Raw genomic sequence first — 22,968 nt, 5'->3', positions numbered from 1 at the left:
AGGTTGACCTCGCTTCAATAAGCCCACAATTACAAGGTAATAGGAAAGATGGGGTGACTGACTTCCTCTAAGACTGACTTTCTTTTTCACATATTACTTGGTCTTTGTCCTTTCATGCCTACAAACTCACTTGCTTCTGCCTAGAACCCTGTAAATCAAAGAACATCCATGTGTTTCAGAGTCCCAGAACACTGTAGCAACAGCAAGAGTGATTTGGGTCATCTGTGGCTGCATACAACATATACCCACATACCCCCCCATACACACATACACAATACATGCATACACCATATACACATATACACACATATGCACACATACACACATATAACACATACACATATACACACATATGCACACATACACACATATAACACACACACATATACACATATACACACATACAAAAATATACACATACACAAATACACACATATACACATATACACATACATATACACACATATATACAAATACACACATACATACATACACATATACACATACTAAAACACACATATACACACATACACAAACACACACATTCACACACATACACACATACATACATATACACACATACACACATGCACGCACACACACACAAGCAGAACAGTGGAATGAAGAAGAGGAAAGGAAGAGTGGAACCAAGTGTGATGGGGGATGAATATGATTAAAATATATACATGAATGAAAATGTCATAAAGAAATCCAACATATATAATTACTATATGCTCATAAAAGACATCTTAAAAAAGAACTTTGGTGGACAAAGTTAACCTTGGGTTGCAGCTGGCTCTTCAAAGGGCTGAATTCTTTGCCTGGTAGCATTTAGGGGAGAAATTATAGGTGGTACATATTTTCCTACCGTGTAAGAAAGTGGGAGGCAGAACTGAGTGCTAAGTACCACACGTATGGTCAGGAGGGGGAAGGGCTGCACTTGCTCAGTTACTCATCTAGGACTGCTGGGGACCAGGCCCACGGGAGACTGACATTTAGACAAAGTCACTCTCAGCCACCAGCACAGCAACCGTGCAGGGCAGAGCTCTGAATGGCTCTGGCATCTGTTTTGTCCGGCCTCATGCCCACATACTGGGACCGCTTGTTTACACCCAATAGCAATTAGCACCGTGGTAAAGGCCTTGTGCTCTGTGCTAATTCAGACGAACAAGCGTGTCTGACTCTGCTAGTCACAGAGTGCTCAGGGCACACCTGGCCCTCTCGGCAGGCCTTTGTTTTAAAACGAGGGGCTGGTGCAACCCAAAAGGTTGCATTCTCTTCTTGCTGAAGGATAACCATGGAGACCCAGGGGAGGCTGTGGCTGTGGCCTGGTTTTTGGCCCTGAATATAAACTTTCTGCCATGGAAGGACAGTGAACAGCTGGGAGGCAAAGCGGCTATTCACAGCTAGCCAAAGCTAACAGGGTGGGCCCAGGGAACACCCATGGGCATGCAGATGCCTGGCTGACAGCAGTGCCCACCGCTGGAGACTGTTCTGAAACCACCATGTGCACAGGTGGGAAACAAAGACCTAGGCTAACCCCACTTTGGGATTTAAAGTTCGCTGGTTATTTTTTGCGGAGCCTCCTCAGCCGGGCAGCCATCTGCTTTTTATTCTAACAGAAACACTCCGTCTGGATTCCAGCCACCCATTTGTTGGCCTTTAGCTTTGTTTTAAGGTCAGGCTCATTAAGGTATTCTTCATATTCAAGAAAAATTTCACTTTAAAAAAATATGGTAGAGTGAGTTTTGACAAACACAGACAGGCATCCATTACCAATCAAGGAATAGAGCAAGTAACTACTGTTGGGTTCCTTCTTGCAGGACGGGGAGATGGCTCAGTGGCTAAAGCCTTATTCAGCTGACACTGCCAATCTGAAATCCTGTAACAAGGGAGGCCAGGGGAAGGACTTACTGCAGGAACCTGGAAGCAGGAACGGAAGCGGAGACCACAGAGGAGCAAAGCTGCTTACTGGCTCACCCTCTCTGGCTCGACCCAGACGTTTCTCTTCTAGAACTCAGGCCCAGCTGCCTAGGAGTTGAACCACCACTGCACCACCACTGTCGGCTGGACCCTCCCTTATCGATTAGCAATTAAGAAAGGGCCTCATGGACACACCAGACTGATCCAGGCAGATTCTTAGCTGAGGTTCCCCTATCCTAGGTAGGTGACTCTGCGAGTATCAAGCTGACAGTGACGCAGAAACAAAGTAGAGAGCTACTCTATAAGATCCCCAGTGCCAACATTTGGCTTTCCTGGGTTGATATTGGCAAGTGCTTTCTGGGGTGAAATTGTTCCTGGGTGGAAAACACAGGATTACGATGATAAGAATAACTTTTAGCATCTCTTGGGGATATCACGCATGGGTGTCCCACATCCTATGACATTTATTCTTCACCTTCAAATTAGACAGTACTTCTATTCCACACACGGGACACCCAGATGCAGAGACATTAAGACCTCTGTGTAAGGTGACACAATTATCAAGAGCTAGAGGAGATTAGAACCCCGGGGCTATCTGGCAGCCCCTCCTGATCTGCTGTGAAGAAATACACATATGGATTTATTAATTTAAAAATGGTGGGAAGCATGGCGGCATACGGGCAGACATGGTACTGGAGAGGTAGCTGAGAGTTCTACACACAGGTCCAAAGGCAGCAGGAAGAGAGTCACTGGGCTTGGCTTGGGCTTTTGAAACCTCAAATCCCACCCTATATAGTGACATACTTCTACAATAAGGCCACACCTCCTAATCCACGGCCCAAGCATTTAAATATGTGAACCTATAGGAGGTATTCTTATTTAAGACACTACAGTGTTCTATATGGGGAGAGGAGAAATCCAGTTTGTAATTAGAGACTGCAAGAGCTCTCAGAAGCAGAAACTTGAGATGTTGGTCATCCCAGTGGATCTTTTATTCATTTAAAGAATATTAAGGGCTAGGAATACAGATTAATTGGTAGAGTTTACTTTATATGAACCAAATCCTGGGTTTGATCTGCAGTACCATGCACAATGGGCGTGGTATTGTGTGCCTATAATCCCAACACTCAGGTAGTAGAGGCAGACACAAAAACCTTTAGGACCACACGTCGGAAGGCCCACTTGGGCTATATGTGACTCAGTTTCAAACAAGCTAGAAACGAACGAACTGCAAACAGTAGAATTCTCTTCTTTTGTTATTGTTGGTGATTTTATTTGGCTTTGGTTTGCATTAAGAAAATGTCCCCACACTTGGATCTGCTCTTGCTGACCTTTCCCCCCACCACTGACCGAGCCCAGGGTTGAGCCACATGGTGACAGAAGCATCCACAGAAGATCAGTGTGGGCTGCAAGCCCAGAGTCCAGTCACTGTGATGTGAGCCCCTGATCTTTAAAATGTCACAGAGCAGACCCTTTCCATCGCTCAGATGTGTTCACTTCTTACATTTAGGTTCTCTACTGCCATGCGTCTTGGATGCTGTGCTCCCGTGCCACCCTTGCCGGTAGGTCACACCCTACTCACGTCACTCTCTTGCAATGGCTTCTCTGGGCCCGCTGTCTAGCTCCCGGCCTGCAGATCTCTCTGTAAGGGCAGCATAGCTAGGGAGCAAGATTTCAGGCAGATGGTTGAGCCCACCTAGCAGCCTGGCTTGTAGGTCAGGGTGCCAACTCACAATCCCACCTGTGCTGCTGACCAACTCAGGCATTCTTATACTTTCCTAACCCCCTAGGCTTCAGCTTCCTCATCTTTAAATGGGAAAGACCGTAGGAACATAGCTTTCAATTGAAGACTGTGAGGCACCTCTACAGGCCAGGGGCTGAGGACCCAACCAAAGTCACTCATCCTTGATAAAGCTTCTGTCATTCTGAGGGAAAATGAGAAGAAAGAAGAAACCGTATTTACCTAAAAGACTGGCTTTGACCATGCATGATATTGCAGCCTTCCTGTTTTGGAAGCTTGTTAAATGCCCCATCATTAATGGCATGGTATTAAAATTAGATTGCAGTAAGTACTTTGTTCTTTAGACACAACATCTTAATGCATACCTCAGGCTAGCCTCAAACTCAACATGAATCTCTGCCTGGCTTTGAGCTGATGATTGCCCAGCTTCAGTCTCCTGAGTGATAAAATTATGGCTGTGCACCACCATGTTCTGCCTTCAAAGGTTTTGTAATTGCAAAAATGCAACAGGCAACACCATATGATTGTCTCTCTCCACTTTCTGGGGAAATGTTTGTATTGGGTTGAGGAGACACAGTACTGAGATTTGTTGCTCCAAAGCACAGCTGTGGATTGAACAACACCCGATCTGTGTTTGTTAAACAGATACATATGGCATTTTATTTCCTGATGCAAGCACTCTGCCAGTGAGCCTCAGCTTACCACTGAATGATTCCTACCACCATTTATTGAGCGTCTAACTTGGGCTTCTCTGCTCCTAGAGACTGAGAACACAAAACGAAACACTTCTTTGGGTTGAGGAGATTGCTCAAAGATGAAAACACCTTCCATGCAAGCACGTGGTGTGAGTGTGGAGCTCCAGAACCAAGGTGTCGTAGCACATGTCTGTGACCCAGGGCTGCCGGGAGCTTTTTTTCCAGCTACTCCAGCCAACTGGGAGCTCCAGGTTTAGTGAAAGACCCTGTCTCAGAGAAATAAAAGGTGAAAAGCAATAGAGGAAGACACACAGACAAGCATGTGTGTCTACATACTCATAAACAACACATGTGTACACACACACACACACACACACACACACACACATATTACACCCTATGCCTGAGTGATTTTACTATCAGTCCCAACAGTCTAGAAAACATACACACACACACACACACACACACACACACACACACACACACACACACACACACATACACAGACACGAAATATTAGTATTTATCAGTATATTATTTGAGTAATCAGTCAATAGCAACACTAAATATTGGTGCCCCCTGCTTTATAGCTGTCTGTCCCTAGACAGGCTAAACTGACGAGAACATTTGAACCCTCAACTGGTAATATTTTGGGGGTTCCCATGCTACAAGGAGGAATTGCAGAGAGTAATATGATTTCTAGCCCCCGAAGTCCCATAGATATAAGGACTCTGGACCATTTGAAGAATATTTATTAAAACATGAAGGATATGAATGGACCATAAACCTACTATCTAAATTGTCCCTGCTGGATATGAAATAAAAGTATTTTACCATGTGGTTAGAAAATTCAACTTAAAAAACAGGAAGCCATAAAACGGAAGTAAATTCTCACTGTTCTCAGTGGGCTATTTTGTAGGCATGTGTTTGAAGCTCTTTGAAGGCGTATTTGTACACTCCTGTATGTAGACTGTGGGATTAAACAAAAGGATGTTTATATTTATGGGTTGGGACTTTAAGTCAAGCACAGAATAGGTATCTGGTACACATGAGGACCCAGGTTAAAGTCCAAAACTTTCAAATAGAGACCATGTGTATTCAAACACCAATAGCTATCACTGGAGTCGTTAGAGACTCCAAAGAAGAGAATGACAGTAACACCCCCAGCCAGGAATTCATATTCTCCAACTCCTTCTGCATTAGTTTGCCAACTCGATGCGGATAGCTGACATGCCCTTTCGCATTTCTTTTTCCTGGGCTATTCATCTTGGTTGGTCTGTTCACAGCCCTCACTATCAGTCTTCCCTCTGTGGATTCTGCTCTTCACACTCATTCTAGAAACGGAGGCAGCTCAGGAGCCCACGTTGACCCGAATTCTTACCTGTACGTCCCCTTGTGTTGTTTGAAAGCCTTTGATTTCTGTGAAGCTTGTTTATTTTGTCCCCAGGAGCTTCCCATACCTAGTAAGAATGGTGTCCTATCCTAACTGCCGTCTTACTCTCTCGGTATTTAATTCACGATCACTTCTGTCTGTTACCTCCTGTTCCATTCTATTCATGGATCCTGTCTTGAATCCACTCGTCTGTCTATTTTTTTTCTTTATTTAGCAGCACCAAATTGCTTTAATTATTGTTACTTCTTAATATGTTTTGATAATCTGAAAGGGATAATTTACTCTATTACTCTTGTCTACCCCCTCCCTGAGATTTCCTAGGCATTATATATTTATATCACAATAATTGCCAGTATCGTTTTCCTAATTTTCTCTCGTCAAAGAAACCGACTCTAATGGAAATTCTGTAAGCATGGCGTTTGCTCTCTATTTTCGATAGTGACCCTTTATGGGTTTAAGTAATTTCCTTGTATCTTAGACGCTATGAATTTTTCTAATGAATAAGAATTTATTTTTAATTGATTCATCTTTCCTTATTGCACATGGAGTCCTCATATCCTCTCCCGACATCACAGCTGTTTCTCTTCCCCCTTCTCAGGTAGAAGCATTTTGCACTGCCGGGATTCCACTCTGCCAGCTAATATGAATTCTATATGGTAGCATAAGTCAGCAATGCTAGAGTTCTCGAGGCTGAAGTAGAAGGACTGAGAATTCAAGGCCTGCCTGGCACCAAGTTCAACTTGCTTCTTTTGCTTGCTTGGGCCACAGCTCTTCAAGTGGGTTCATGTATGAAGTTGGTTTCTGACTTTCTTGTGGGTCTTAGGAGATTTGGGGGATCCCCCAGCCTCATAACATAAGCTGGGTAATTTTCTTTTGCTAGTCTCTAGTAGGGATGTGATGTCACTCTTAGCTGTTTTTTCTAGTTAAAAAAAAAATAGAGTTTTTCTACTTTTTAATAAAATCAACCAATTTTCCACCGTATTGATCCGTACTGGTTTTGGACTATAGGTTGGATATCTGCCATTCTAGAAATGATTCGTGTTATTAAAAATTATACATATCAATCTAGTTTTCACTATGCAGACGTGTGCTACCATGCCTGGCTAAGTTTTCACAATGGGACTAAATAAAACAGGATTTCCACCATGCTCCCGAGTAAATGGGTTTACCTTTTGAAAACCTCCTGAATTCAGGTTGGCCTAGAAGTGGATCATTTTAACTCTAAAATGAAAAGATGTTTTAAAATGTAAAAAGCTAAATGAATTAGCATACTTTGTTCACTGCCCTTGGTTATTAGAATTCCCTTTAGGTTCCGTTTTAGTACTTTTAGAGATATTTAATAGCCAGTTTATAAATACCCAAAGAGAACCTCATTTTTTCTCTTAGCCTTCAAAAAAAGTTTAGGCAGGTATATGTTGACAGTTAACTTTCTTTCTCATGTCTTTTTTGGTCCTCTGATCTTTTGCCTCTTATCTCTCTTTGCAACTGATAAATCTGCAGTTCATTAAGTCTTCATTTAGCTCTTTATTTCTTCCGATGTGTACATATGTGTGTGCCAGTGTCCCGGTCTGAAGAGGCCAAGGAGGATAACAGGTGCCCTGCTCTTTCATCCTCTGTCATTTGCCATGGAGATGGGGGTCTCTCCCTGAACCTGGAGCTAGATCGGCAGCCAGTGAGTTCTGTAGACTCTGCCCTCATACAATGCTTTGGTTACAGGTACATGGGTAGCCATGTCTGGCTTTGTACCTGGGTGCTGTGGATTAGAACTCAAATCTTCATGCCTCTGTAGCAAGCACTCTAACCCACTGAGCCAGACCCCACTCTTCTTCTTCTTTCTCTTCACTTCACATTTTGGGGGGGGGTAGTTTTGTTGTTATGTGTCTGCCATGGAATTATTCTTATTTCATTTTCTTTATATCTAGCATGTTTTAACACTCTTCATATTTCTTTCCCTGAAACTCTTATCAGACATATGCCATTACCATATATAATCTAGATGAACTATATGTATGTATGTATGTATGTATGTATGTATGTATGTGTGTGTGTCTATTGAATGTATCAAGTGTAGAGCTCATTTGATACAAGTTTTTATTTTTTTCATCTTTAAAATTTCTAACAATTATCTTTGGGTAGTCACAGATAATCAACTGTCTTCTTTTTACTTTACTGACAAACTATTTCCAGATAGTAGTTTGAATTCAGTTTCTAGAATATTCATGCTTAGCCAGGAATGGTAGTGTAAGTCAGCAAAGCTAGAGAACAAGGCTGAAGTCGAAGGACTGAGAATTCAAGGCCTGCCGGGACTACGAAGGAAGATTCTGTTTCAAAACAAATAAAAATAATTCTCTAAGACAAAAAACCTACAGTACGATCCTTGCTTGTCTTTAATATTTACATCCTTGATAACTGGTGAGCATCTTTAACTCACAACTTCACGTTGATTCAGAATAGTCACATGATCGCTGTGCACTCCTGCCCCGATGTTCCAGTGGTGGCCAGCATCTGCTGTTTTCTTTTGTGTTAGATTTCTATACATAGTGCAGAATCCTGGTCTGAAGGTTGATGTGAAAATCTAAGGTTTTTTGGTTTCTCTTTCATTTCAAGGTCTGATGATCTCCTGCGCCGCACTTGATCCACAGGGCAGAAGCAAGACATTATAACAGCCAGGGGCTCTCTCCCCAGCAGGATGCTTGATGATACCATAGGACTAGCCATCAGGGCTCTATGTCTTCTTCAGGAGCCACATCTGCCCCCAACATCCCCATAGCCAATAAGCCTGCATCTCTAGGCAGGACTTTCTTTTTCATTCCCCAATATTTTGTTCTGTCCTGAATTCATGATTCAAGCACCGAGTCTAGTAACTTCTTGTTAGACAAGTTGAGTCTTTGGTGTCTCACAGGAGTTCAGTTCCGGGTGGCCACTGCCGAGTCTGTGAGGCCTGTGGCTTTTGTCTCTGTCATTACTCTGGATTTCTGTTCAATGAGGGGACTTCCTAATCTATCTCCATATAGAACACGCCCTCCTGACATCTGATACATTGAATCAGTAGTGGCTCCAGAGAAGGTGTGAGTTTATCATGTTATTTCTGGCTCAGATTTAACACAAGTTTTGGTATGCTTCCTCATAGTTGCGTGCTCTCTGAGGTTCTGAATTGTGAAGAAACCTTGTAACATTTCTGCAGCCCCTGCTTACTTTTTATTTTATTTTATTTTTTTCAAAACCAGAAAAGACCTCTAAACTCTCACAACGAAATCATTTAAGGCAAATAGCAAGTTTTCCCTGTATGTAGAACCTCTCTGTTCATGGGAGGGAGATACATTTTGCCGATCTCACAAACAGCTCCATCAGATGGAAGATAAATCCGGGCTCTCTCTGAAACCAGGAAGTTCTCAGTACCGCAGGCAGCCGTTTTCTTGTGTATTTTCTTTGTGAGACTCCCACAGGCCCGCCTTGCTTCGAACGTGCAGTCTTCCAGGCACACCTTCCTCTGTGTTGGGGTTACAGGCGAACACCACGACATCCAGCCCCCTACCATTTTATGTTTTACCCTCTAAGGCTCAGGATGAATTTCTGTTGATGCCAAACAGATTGCTAACATACCAAGCGCTAAAAGTCTCTTGGAGGAAGGATTCCATAGCAACTGAGAGATAGGTTAAATCACATAACCGATTTTCTTTTTGTATCCTGAATTGCTTTCATAAGATATATGGATAAATTCTTTAATTTGAGTGCTAGCTTATGCATTATACTTTCTGATTTCTCTCAAAAGGGCTTGCCGAGGGCTTGACAAATGCTAAGTTGATTTACAAAACGCACTTGGCACAATTGCAGCATTTTAATCAAGACGAATTTCAAGGCCGACAAACGGCATGTTGACGCTCTTGTTTTCTACCTAATGGAAATATTTAATTTCCAGAATGAACCAGCAGTCACCTTGGCTTTGCTTACTTCCAGCCTTGCCCTGTGACAAACCATCCTCAAGGCCAGCACAGTGGCTTCTGAGTCCCAGAGCAAGGATGGACGCCGTGGCTTTTAGCTTGAGGTGCTAACCGGTTTGTTTTTCTTTACTGGGCACAGGGACTCTTTATTAAAACCCAGAAGCATCAAAGTGCTTCCCACCATCACTTACAGAGGAGAATAACTCCCCAAATTGTAGAAAGAATTAAATTTTTATGACATTGTAGTGAAAGTGTTTCTGTCTGTAGGTCACCAACACAACCAATAAAAGCTGAGAGAGCAGTCGCTGGCAATTTCCCCGATTCAATTCATCTTTGAATTAATCTGCCTTGCTGATGGTGGAGAAAGAGATGCACCTTTTAATATTTGTGTCCCAAAGAAGACATTTCTGGATACCTCATTCTTTTCTATTAAATTGGAAAACGGTCAGTGTTTTAGTTTCCTTTCTTGATGCTATAATAAAGCATGCTGGCAAAAAGCAGCTCGGGGAGGAAGGTTTATTTAGATTACAGTGTCAGGTCACTGTAATCTAGCAAAGACATTGGGGGCAGGTCCTTGAAGTAGCTAATTACACCACATCTGCCACAAGGAACAAAGAGAAATGAGTGCTTGCCGGCATGCTTGCTTGCTTTCTGTCTCTTCATTTTACATTGCTTAGGACCCTCTTGATAGGAAATGGAGCCACCCATAGTGGGCTGGCTGGTTTTTTCCACATCAATTTAACCTTGAGACATTTTCTCACAGACATGCCCACAGGCTAACCTGATCTAGGATATTATTTTATTATTCTCTAGGTGATTCTAGATTGTGTCAACTTGACAATGAAAACTAAGCATCATAATAATAATAAAAAAAACCCAAAGAAGTTATTAAAATTGAATCATCAGAAAAATGTGGATTTTCATATTCTCACTAAAAATGAGTTTTTGATTTTTTGTGGTGATGCTAAGACTATCCTGCTAGACCACTTTATCATATCAGTGAGAAGAGCTGTGACTGCTTACCACAGCCTCCTCCTTCCCTTCTCCTAGGTTGGTAGAAGCCCATGCTTCCTAGTCTAATAGAACATAACATTCTTGGCACTCTGAGCCCTGCCCTGTCTGTGTATCTCATCTGGAACCTTTACAGTTAAGTTGCCAGTTGTCTTATCTCTTAGTTCCTCCCTCCCACTCTAGACTAACTTCATCTTGATGAATTTGAAGCTTAAAAAGACAGCAGCGATCCAGCCAAAGATTGATTGGTCCTTCCTTCCTTCCTTCCTTCCTTCCTTCCTTCCTTCCTTCCTTCCTTCCTTCCTTCCTTCCCTCCCTCCCTCCCTCCCTCCCTCCCTCCCTTCCTTCCTTCCTCCCTATATAATGCTATAGGAATTAGGAAATCAGATATCCACATATGAGAGAATGAGCCTAGGTTCTTATTTTATATCATACACAGAAATTGACCCCCAAATAGATGAAAGACTTAAATGTAAATCCTCAGAGAAACCACAGGTTAAAGTCTGCAAAGACTGTTAAAATAGGTCCCTCTCCAAAAAAAAAAAAATCACAGGCAAATCCTCTGGGATACAAAGGTGGAAACACATGAAACTAATACGTTTCTGCACAGGAAAGGGAACAACCAATAAACCAAAAGTTATCCTGCAGGATGAGAGGTAATGTGCTCAAACCACATAGCTGACAAGGGGTTAATATCCACAGCACGAGGAGCTCATAGAACTCAATAGCAGTCACCTAACAATGCAATTAAAAACATGCTGAACAGACACGTCTTTCTACAAGTTATGCAAACTGCCAAGGAATAGATCTAAAGGTTTTCAACATTATTCACGATTAGTGAAATGCAAGCCCAAATCACAGCCATTATCACCTCTTACCTGTTAGCTCATAATGAGAAGTGAAGAATATTTGCTAGTGAGGATGTGGAGAGAAGAGAACTTGTGTGTACTATTGATGGGTGTATTTCATTGTTTTTCTATTGCTGCGATAAAATGCCATGATCAAGGCATCCTATTTCGACTTGAGGTACCAGGGGGATGAGAGTCCATCATGGAAGGAGATTCAGCAGCCAGTGGCTGGTATAGCAGCAGGAACAGGAAGCTGAGAGCCCACCTCTTCAAAAGCAAGCATGAAGCAGATCGTGAACAGCAAGTAGGGTGAGACTATAAGTTTCCAGAGCCCACACTCAGTGACACACTTCCTCCAGCAAGGCTCTATTATCTAAAACGCTCTAAACAGAACCCAATGTGTTTTCAAATGCCTGAGACTATGGTGTGTGTGTGTGTGTGTGCATTTCTCATTCAAACGGTCACAATGGATGCAATTGGAGCACCCTGAAAAAGTAAAAAAGCTATCCCATGGTCTAGAAATTCCCTTTCTGGGTATTTATATAATGAGATTGAAATAATGCTGAAGAGATATTTGTATGTATGTATGTATACATGTATAGACATGTTCACTGCACTATCATTGTAAAAAGTCAGAATGGTGACCTGTATAACCATGGATGTATAGATAATTGAAATTATGATTTATACATATTCAGAGTATTACTTAACCCTAAAAAGAAAAGAAAGCTGGGCGTGGTGGCGCACGCCTTTAATCCCAGCACTCGGGAGGCAGAGGCAGGCGGATTTCTGAGTTCGAGGCCAGCCTGGTTTACAAAGTGAGCTCCAGGACAGCCAGGGCTAGACAGAGAAACCCTGTCTCGAAAAAAAAAAAAAAAAAGAAAAGAAAAAAAGAAAATCTTATTACTAATATCAACATGGGCAGACAGGAATGCAGTACTTTAAATTAAATAAGGCAGATGCAGAAAGACAAATATTGCAAGATTTTCCTATGTGTGCATTCTAAAATCGTCAAACAGAAGCTAGAAGAGTGGTTGTCAGGGGCTGGGGAGAGAAAAAATGGGGTGGTGATGATTAAGGTCTGGAGTTAGCATGGTGCTTCCATTGAATATATTGCCTTCTGTAATGTATGATGCGTATTTTAAAAATGCTCTAAATGTTCTTTGCAATGGTTTCATAGTATTCCCTACCACAAACTCACGGGAAGACTCTGTATTTACTCTCTCTCTCTCTCTCTCTCTCTCTCTCTCTCTCTCTCTCTCTCTCTCTCTCTCTGGTATTAGGACCAGGAGTTAAATGAACAGCCCTTTATCTACACAGAGGCAGATATTCTTTCCCAGCATTCCCTTTGTAGTGGAGGTCTTCTTCCTAGATAGATTTGACCCCTTCTATGCATCTGTCTCACCTGTGTTCAAAGTTTGGTTGTAATAAGGAAATTCTGGTTTGTTTCCCTAGCATGGGCAGAACAAGGAAAGGACAGATGCATCTGGCTTAGATGGAGATTGGGCTGAGGACCTGGGCCAATGAACAAAGTGCTTGCCACCTAAGCATGAGGATCCCAGTTCAAATCCCAAGAACCCACATAAAGGTAGGCAGGGGAGGGCACATCTGTGAGACGAGCAGGTAAGGAGGGGAGAACGAATTCCTTAAAGCCTGACCACAAGATGTGGGGAACAGGAGAGCCTGTCTCAAACAGCGTGGTAGGCAAGGACCAAGAGCTAAGGCTAGCTTCTGAGTTCTACATGTGTGCTATGGCATGTGCCTGCTAGCACACATGCATACACACACACACACACACACACACACACACACACACACACACACACATACACAGGCACACTCACATACATGCACACACATGCATACATGCACAAACATAACAAACACATACATACATATGCACATGTATGCACACACACACACACATACACAGGCACACTCACATACATGCACACACATACACACACGCACACACATGCATACATGCACAAACATAACAAACACATACATACATATGCACATGTATGCACACATACACACACACACACACACAGAGGCACACTCACATACATGCACACACATACACACATGCACACACATGCATACATGCACAAACATAACAAACACATACATACATATGCACATGTATGCACACACACACATACACACACACACACATACACACACACACACACACACACACTCACACACACAGATTAAGACAGTGACATTTAGTGACCCAATACCCACAAGTGGATGGACTCCATGGAGTTATATGAAGAGATTACAAAATTTAGAGCAAGAAGCCAGGAATCCCATTCTGTCCCACCCTACTAACCACAAAATAGTCTAGAGATGTTGCCAGCAAACAAAGGACATAAAATGTACAATGTGGGCTAACATTTAGCCTCTAAGACATTGTGATAGCACCAGGCTCTGTGGGGTGTGTCAGAATGGGTATCCAATGGAACTCTCCTCCTTGGTAGTCTTTGGCTCTGCCTCACACAATAACATTATAGAAACCTTTGCATGAAGGCCATAAAATGCACATTTTTTTGACATATGATGCTTGGGCTGGTCAAGTCCATTGGGGAAATATATATGGAGATGGGTGGAGTTTTTTTTTAACATCTTATTCATATTTATACTTTTTATGTAAGCCCCCTGTTATTTTCCTGAGAATCTAGGATATAGCAGACTCTGGGGAAATAAGTATTATAAAGTTGGCAGGTAGAAGGGGTTTTGGCTGTTGTTTTTCAAACATATTACACATATTTTTACATTATTAAAAACACACGCACACGCACAACACCATTTCCCCAGAAGCCTCTTCGGCTGACTCGTGTCAAGCCTGGTGATTTATACGATTGTTTGCATATATTATATTTTAAAACACATATTGCTTTTGTAAAATGTGTATTTATTATACATTTTGGAATTCATAATATGTGCTGGAAATGCTTCCTTTGTCTCGCTGGGTCTGAAACAGTCTGTCATGAAAACACATTTCTGGGAGGGACAAATAGCTTTAGATGGAGCCAATTCTTCCTTCTGTGGCTCCTGTTGTGCTCTGTCTCTCTCTGTCTCTCTCTGTCTCTCTCTGTCTCTCTCTCTGTCTCTCTGTCTCTCTGTCTCTCTGTCTCTCTCTCTCTCTCTGTCTCTCTCTCTCTCTCTCTCTCTCTCTCACACACACACACACACACACACACACACAGAGTTACCCGTCCCTTTCTTTCTCCTTCTATACTTCACACCCCTGGCACATAAATAATAAAACCAGTATCAGAATGACAGTCTCAGAAGAATGCGTTCTGTTTGGAATGGATGCAAATTTTACAGCCTCACAACCCCCCTCCCCCCACAAAAAAAAAACCCCAGTCTTATGAAGAGGAGCAATTCCAATTGATTGGACAACCCCAAATTAGGAAACAGCACCGAGTGTGTTCTTCAAATGAACCCGAGTATGATGAGTTCGTGTTTCTAGTTAGTGCAGGGGAGGGGCGAGCTGAAGCTCACACGCCCTGGTAGAGCCGTGTGGGGTTTGGTGTGAACATGCCAGACTTTGTGCAACTCTCCCCCAATCAAGCATCCACATTTACTATGATCCTGGTTCCTGCCGTTCCTCCTTTCTGCTCCCTCTCACAGGACTCAGAATGCTCAGAACAACTGAGCCACCAGAGATCGCCTGCCCGTGCCCTCAACAAGGCCCTGCCTGACCCTGTACATTTGCCCCTAGATGCAGGGAGCAGAAGAGGAGGACAAGAGGGCTCTGACTTTTTTTTTTTTTTAATCAGAATGGTTGTGGGCATCCGGCAGAGGGAAAGAGAGAAGGGTAGCCATGCTGGCTGAGCCCATGAGGAAAGAGGGAGACACAAGAGGGACCTTGTGGAGTGCATCTGGAATTATTTCCCAAATGAGGCTGGGGACCAGGAGCTCCTGATCCTAGACAGAAGCCAGACCCAGCATCTCTCCCACCTGCTTCTCCATCCTGTCTGATTAGCATAAGGAGATGTGAGCTCAGAAGCACCCGGACAAGCCAGGGGCATGAATCCCTACAGATCCATGTCTGCCTGGAGATCTGAATGTGTTTTCCTTCATCTACAGAAAACAGGAACCAGCTTGAAAACACGGAAAGGTCCAGCATCCCGGCTGGGAGGCTTGGTCCTGTGTGAGCTGCTAGCCAGGTGTGCGCACATAGCTAGCTACTCCCTCCTGCTGTCCCCCATGGAGACGTATTTCTTCAGCACACACGTTATCAAACCCTCATACTTAGTCACCCATTAACTCAGTTTTCCACACACATCTTGGATCCTCTCTTCGAAGGCTTTTGAGAACAGCTGCTGCCTCCGCTGTCTACAAAAGGCAGCCCCGAGAGCCAAGATTATGTCTTCAGTGCACTGCGTGCACATGCGGCGTGTGTATCTTCAGTAAATAACTACCCGTTTTCACATGGATTATTTAGAATTTCTGATGAAACTGCAGAAATGTCAATGCAGAGTGCGAGCCACCAATCAGAGTGCAGCTCCACGACCCTGCTCTCCTTCAGCCTGACTGCTATTATCTTCAAGGGGGGAAAAATTCTCCTTGTCTCTTGTTACACCTTTTTTTTTCCTTTATGATCTAGGATGCTGCTAATAATGACTTTGTGTTACATAAAGCAGATACGTTAATGTCACCAAGTCCCCAAAGTACTGAATCAACCTGACTCCTTTCAAGAAGGGAGTACACAGTGAAGGAGACCAGGGATGGAATAGGAACATTTCCCTCTCCCAGTTTAGAAACAGAGTCCCATCCCTGGCCTGGTCCCCTTTGAAGCAGAGTATTTAAGCATCCATGTGGCTATACAGAAAGGCCAGTGTCTGGCTGAATAGCTCTTCAAAGGAAAGCTAATCGAGTGCAGAGTTCAATTGGTGGAGGCTCACGTGACTGTAGTATATGTGTGTCCTGTTCCAGATATTCTGAGCCAAGGCTAGGAAGGGCCCATGTGGCTTCCTCTTCAGCAAGCACCTTGCTATTCTGCTTGGAATGTAAGACACTGATTCCAAATGGCATCTTCAAGGGAACCCAGCTGCTAGTTTCCAATGCATTGGAAAACCCACCCCGCTTCCTTTCCAGTGTGATGCAAGCCAGATATTTGTCTCTAAAAGGGGGCAGGTGCGAGGAGAAAGAACATTTCTCAGTGGCAGCGAGGTTCCAGGCTGGCAGGCCAAGTCCTGTTCCCTCAGGTGCTCTTTTGATAGGAGTCAGATTCATCCTATTGAACATCCTCTCAACGGGACTGAGTCCCACAGGCTGACAGAGGCTGAGAAGACAACCAGCCACCCACTTGTTCTCCTGGGGAATCATCAAAGGAGTAATAGCCTTTGCCAGATAAATCTAGATGTGGAAGCAAGCCAGGAATAAAGGGGGGGGGTGTGACAGGGAAGGACTTAGTCCAAGTCTCATCAGGCCCTCTGTGTTATGTATTACATTGTACCTTTTGGAATCCTCATTACTACGGTCAAATACTTTAGAAAGATGAGTCTTGAGCCCTGCTTGAAGGGTGGTAATTATAGAATCAATGCCATAGGTATGTGGCATGTGCGTGCTTAGAGCCCTTTACTTCTGTGGGTTCAGTATTTGTAGGTTCTGTCAACCACATTTAAACATATTTGAAAAACTAAAAACTCAATACAATGGCAATATCATAGTGATGAAAATGGAACAAGGGGGATGGCTTAGTGGGCTAAGAGAATGATTGCTATGCAATCATGAGGACCTGAGTTCGAATCCCCAGCATTTCTGGAGAAAGCCAGGGATGGGTGTATGTGCCTGTAACTCAAGTGCCGGGGAGTCAAGTCAGTTGCATTATGGGATCTTGCAGCCCAGATAGCCCAGCTGAACTGGTTAGTTTCTGTTAGTAAGAGATCCTGTCTTAAAAAGGAATGAGGCAGAGAGCAACCGCGGAAGACACCTGATGTCTTCTGTAGCCTCTGTATGTTCGTAAACGGTGATTTGAGTCCACATACCCATGTGCACACTTTCAACAACAACCAAAAGCAACAACAATGAAAACAATGCCTAGGAATTATTTCAACAACTTTTACACTGTGTTACAGACTATAAATGATGCAGAGATGTTCAAAATATAAAAGAAGATATATGTGGGTCACATGCAAACACTACTCCATCTTACATGAAGGAATCGAGTGTCCACAGAATTTTAGTGTCCATATAAGGTTGTGGAATAAGTTTCCTACAGATATTGATAGGTGGTTATATATTTATGTGTAAATAGAGAATAAATTGACTTCTACAAATCACAAGAGTTCAGCAAGGTTTTACTACATGGCCACTTTATGCCAGGTACTATGTTGCAGGGACAGGTGAACAAACATTATTCTAGAACCCAATGTTTTAAACTGTGGGTAGAGACATCCATATGGGTATCACATAACTAAATGTAGGGGTTATGGGGAATTTGGCTATGGTGAAAGATTTCTGAACAGGAAGTGACCAAAATAAATTGCAAATTGAACACTTAGGTGTGGCGAGCAGTGCATGCCAGTGTTGCGCTGCCCGGCTTGGAAGCAGCATGAAGGAACATTGGTTAGCAGAGGTAAGTCCTTCCCACAGGCAAAGCCGGAGAATTGTGGGTGAAACAAAAGGAAGACTCCGGATGCAGATGGCAAGATGAAGCCTGGCATTTGGGAACCATATTCAGAGAACCCATACGCAGGGTGGGAGACTTCAAGGCAGCCTTGAACAGTCCGAAGCATACAACACCACAGAAAGACAATCCAGTCAACAAGTTGACCTTATCACCTACAACACATGCGGGCCAATCAAGATCCATGCACAGAATGTGGTTGATTCACTCAAGGCCTAGAGCTATTGGTCCTCCATTCTCCCTCTGATGGTACCCAAGGGACCCACAAGTTCATGCATGTCCACCCAAGCAGTCCCCTCCCTGTCCTTGTCTCTACTGATACCACAGGGCATCTCTACATCAATGCTTGCTCACAACGCCTGTTGAAGGGCAGGCAAGCGACCTCAGGCTCATGCCTGAGACACACCTCAGAAGAGGACCAGGCTCTTTTGAGGAGCGGAGAAGAGTTTGGGAAATTGCCAGTGAGATAAAGCTTCTGGAAATTTCTGGGAGTTGTATTTTCTCCCGAGTGAAGGTTTATTGGCGCCTTGCTGGTTAGGAGATTATAGCCCAGGCCTCCAGAGATATGTGTGAGGGATCATGTAAATCCTGCATTCTGGCAGAAAGAGAAAAACACTAATTTCTACATTAGTGACATCTCCGCATGGAGTTGTTCAGGACTGCATCTGCTCACCAACGATTAGAAAGCCTGGATTATAGCCAGTATCTATTCATCTCACCTCTCTCTAGCATAGAGTCCTCCGCAGAGCTCTGAGGACCTGCAAGAAGGTGGGCGGACTCAGAAGGATCGGGTAGTTGGCTTTAACTACTTGGATTACAGGAATGGTGCCCATCACATGCTATCCCAGCCATTTCAACAAAATTGCATAGAATTCATGAGAACATGATATATGTTTGTTGTTATTGTCTTTGTTCCTTTGTTTGCTTGATTTTTTTTAAAACAGGTTCATGTTCTACTGTAGCACAGGATGCTCTACAACTCGCTCTGTACCCTGGGATAGCCTATAACTTGGGACAACCCTCTGTCTCTCCCATCCAAGTGCTGCAATTTCTGCTGTGAGGACCATGCTTGGCCAGGGGAGAGATTAACCCTTGCCAGGTTGACTGGGACTGGGACTGGCTCTGGACTGGCTCTGGCTTTGATAGGTCAAATGTTCTAGAATGTCTTTTTGGGGAGCTGTTCTGTTGTCAAGAGTTCTTGCTTTTTGTTTGAGAGGGTTCCAGCTCCTCTTGTAGGAAAGGTCTGGATGGGGTGCGTTGAGACATTCCCACAACTGAAGCTACTGTCAATACTGAAGCCCTGCTATAAGGAAAGCTATGAGATGTCTCTGAAGACTCGAGTTCAAGTTGGCTATGTTAATTACCTCACACACAGGTAAGAAAACCCTAAATAAGATTTGCTCACAGCCATTTAGAAAGCCATGAGATTGATTGGTCCTCTCTCTCTCTCTCTCTCTCTCTCTCTCTCTCTCTCCTCCCTGTGTGTGTGTCTGTATGTGTGTGATACATATATATGTAGGTTTATGTGTGTATGTACATCCATATGTGTGTATGTATGAGTAGAGGCCAGAGGTCAATACTTTGTGCCCTCCTCTGTTAATGATTGCCTCGCTTTGTGAGACAAACTTTGTCACTGAACCTGGAGCTCCCTGATCAACTCGCGTTGGCTGGCTCTGAGGATTCACAAGTCTCTGCCTCTCTAGCTCTGGAGTTATGTACACCACAGCACCCAGCTGTTTTACATAGATGCTGAGCATCCGGACTTGGTTCCTCACGCTTGCATAGCAAACTCTTGACCCACTGAGTCATCTCCCTGGCCAATAATTTATTATTAAAAGGGAAAAGAATCAGAATAAGGGCAAGGTAATGGATGACTCTAGCTACAACTAGGACACATGGCCAAGCACGGGAAGAGGTGGTGGCCTTCGGAACAGACATTCCTCGAGGCACATAGCAAAGATGTCTCAGATGTTTTAGATTCTAAATCTTCAGAAAAATTGTGCTCCACCCCCATTCCCCGCTCCAGGGTGATGGGTCAGATCTAGAACCCTTTGATGTGTATATGCACAGATACACCAGGCTTCATTTAACAGGACACTTTAAACGGACAGTCTTAGGAGTGGGAAGGCAGACATAGGTGGGTGTCAAGACCATTGTAACTGTTGGAGTGTTTAAGACAAATTGATCAGGCAACCCCAGGAGTCAGCGCTGGAGCTGGGAAAAAAAAAAAACTGGGAACCAGACTGTGAAAGAGACTCTAGATCAGTGGTTCTCAACGTGTGGGCCGTGACCCCTCTCCAAGGGGTTGCATATCAGACACGCATATCAGGTATTTACATTACAAATCACAACAGTAGCACAAATTACAGTTATAAAGTAGCAACGAGATAATCTTATGGTTGCGGGTCACCACAAGTGGAGGAACTGCATTGAAGCCTTAGAGAGGTTGAGAACAACTGCTCTGGATCTCCACCAGACTTGGAACCCTGCCACAGAGCCACGATTTAACCATTTAAGAACAGCAGCAAGGTACAGAAGGGCTGACTCGCCGAGGTTCCCCTGGAGTTTCTTAGGAAGAGGAGTATGAATTTAACTGAAAGGCATGGATGCCTATAAATAGTTCTTTAAGATTCCAGCGCCTGAAAATGTCCCTATAGTTTAATTAAGTCTATCCTATTCGACACTTTTTTTTCCTATTGCTGCATAAAGGTAACAGAAGATTCCCCCCAGGACTGAGCAGTAAAGGAAATGAATTAAAGGAATATCGACTTTTAAAGTTTAATTTTTGTATGTTTGTGGGTAGAGATACCCAAGTCAGCCTGACCATGCCCATTGGCCACACCTATGGAAACCGGGAAAACGTGTCTACCAGGAAAAGAGCTGCTTAGACACCACCACAGAGAGGGGAGCAAGTCACTGAGACCAATTCAGAAAAGTCTACTACAAGCCGGAGTTGGAGCTGCATTGGAGTTTTCTTGGCAAAGCCAACATGTAGCTGTAGATTCAGAAAGCATTGGCCAACAGACTTCTAGGATTTGTGGCCATTGGCAAGACCAGCCATTGTATATACTTGTAATTTGTTTCACTCTGAGCAGCTTCAACACTCACAGAAGACTCTTGGATGGTTTTCTGACTTTCTAAGTTGATGTGCCTGTAAGAATAAGGCTCAGAATTAAAACTCTATAGAATCTAGTGCAGTATTTATTTTTCTCATTGCCTCGACAGATTACCCAACCAAGGCAACCTAAGAATGAAAGACTTTGCTTTGGGGAGATGAATAGGATCAAGATATATTGCTTGGAATTCTCCAAGAATTCATAAAGGTATTATATTAAGAATAAAGGTGTGCATTTTTATAGGTCTAAGTAATCAGCATCAGTCTTTCTTACTGGGTCTGAAGAAGAAGTTATAATTATGTAGTTGGATTTGAAGTCACTTGTCACCTTTCTGAACCAGACTCTATTCTCTGGGTTGAAAATCTCTAATCAATCTGCTGTTTTCTTAGGGTAGCCTTTCTTCCCTTTCCAGACAGAGGTGACCACACTGAAGACTGTCAGCCAACCCATCTGCTTCAGTGGGTGGGAGAGTCAGGTGTCTGTGAAGGAGCCAGTGGGGGTGACAGAGAGCCATTGACCTGCGTTAAGACAGGGAACTGATGATAAGCCTGTGTCAATCCTCATACCAAGGTCTGGGAGGGCAAGAGGCTGTGAAAATGTGAAGGCAGGATGGCAGAAGAAAGCAAAAGCCTTGCCTAGACTGTCCACGTAGGGAGCATTCATGGCAGGGAGGAATTTTTTTCTACCCATGGTCTGGAACCCTTGCCTGCAGCTCTTTCCCAGTATCAAACTGTGTTAGCTGCATAATCTTGGCCACCCTAGAATGGGATTGTATGATTCAGTCACAGTTTGTGAGAAAGGTTCGGAGTTCCAGCCCCTTCATTACAGTCTCTATTGTGTATATGTTTTGTATGAGCACGTGTGTGTGTTTTGTATGTGCACAGACATGTGTGTGCATGTGTGTGCTGTGTGTGCACACATTTTGCATGTGCACACATGTGTGTTTTGTATGTATATCTGTGTGTTGTAGGTGCATTTGTGTGTGTATGTGCATGTGTGTGTGTTGTATGTGCAAGTGTGTGTGTGTTGTATGTGTACTTGTGTGTTATATGTGTAAGTGTGTGTGTGTTGTATGTGCACACGTGCATGCATGGAGTTTAAACCATTATACCCTAACCTTTGCATGCTCTGTTTGGAAGTAACTCAAGCAATTGGTTCCTAACACCAGATAAGCATTTATGAAGTTTTATTTTTGGAGACATATTTCAAAAGCATAAGAATGCTCACACTCTTTCATTTAGAAATATCACTGCAAACTCAGTCCTTGAAGGATAAAGTGCAAGTGCTCAGGGATGAAGACTGCCGAAATGAAGTCTGGGAAGGACAGGTGATGGTCTCTCCCATCCTGTGTTGGGAGCGAGCATGAAGCAGCCATGTTCCTGGACTTCTCTGAGAACATAAGCAAGAGCAGACAGTCCCTTCCTACTGTGAGGCTACTACCATGAGCATGGTTAGAAAATATTCTCTTTTAACATACGAATTCAACATACTAACATATATTAGGGAGCCTGAAAATTTTAGACCAACTGGTGATCTGTTCATTGTTGCCTCCTGGCTTTCCATTCCTTTACTTTCTAGTTCCTTATTCAGAGAGATGCAGAAACTGCACGGGGGTCCTTCATTGGTTACTGGCCACCCAAGACAGTTTCAC

The 22,968-nt window shown here is 43.4% G+C and overlaps 1 protein-coding gene across 1 annotated transcript in view; it reads right to left on the bottom strand.

Annotated features, from left to right (window-relative positions):
* Zfhx3 (zinc finger homeobox 3) overlaps positions 1–22,968 on the bottom strand; it is a 682,326-nt gene that overhangs the window by 449,403 nt on the left and 209,955 nt on the right. The gene's annotated exons all lie outside the window — the stretch shown is intronic.

Source organism: Mus musculus, chromosome 8 (assembly GCF_000001635.26).
Source record: "Mus musculus strain C57BL/6J chromosome 8, GRCm38.p6 C57BL/6J".
Taxonomy (NCBI): Eukaryota; Metazoa; Chordata; class Mammalia; order Rodentia; family Muridae; genus Mus; species Mus musculus.
Note: the sequence above shows the minus strand (reverse complement) of the source record. Positions and strands in the feature narration are given on the sequence as shown.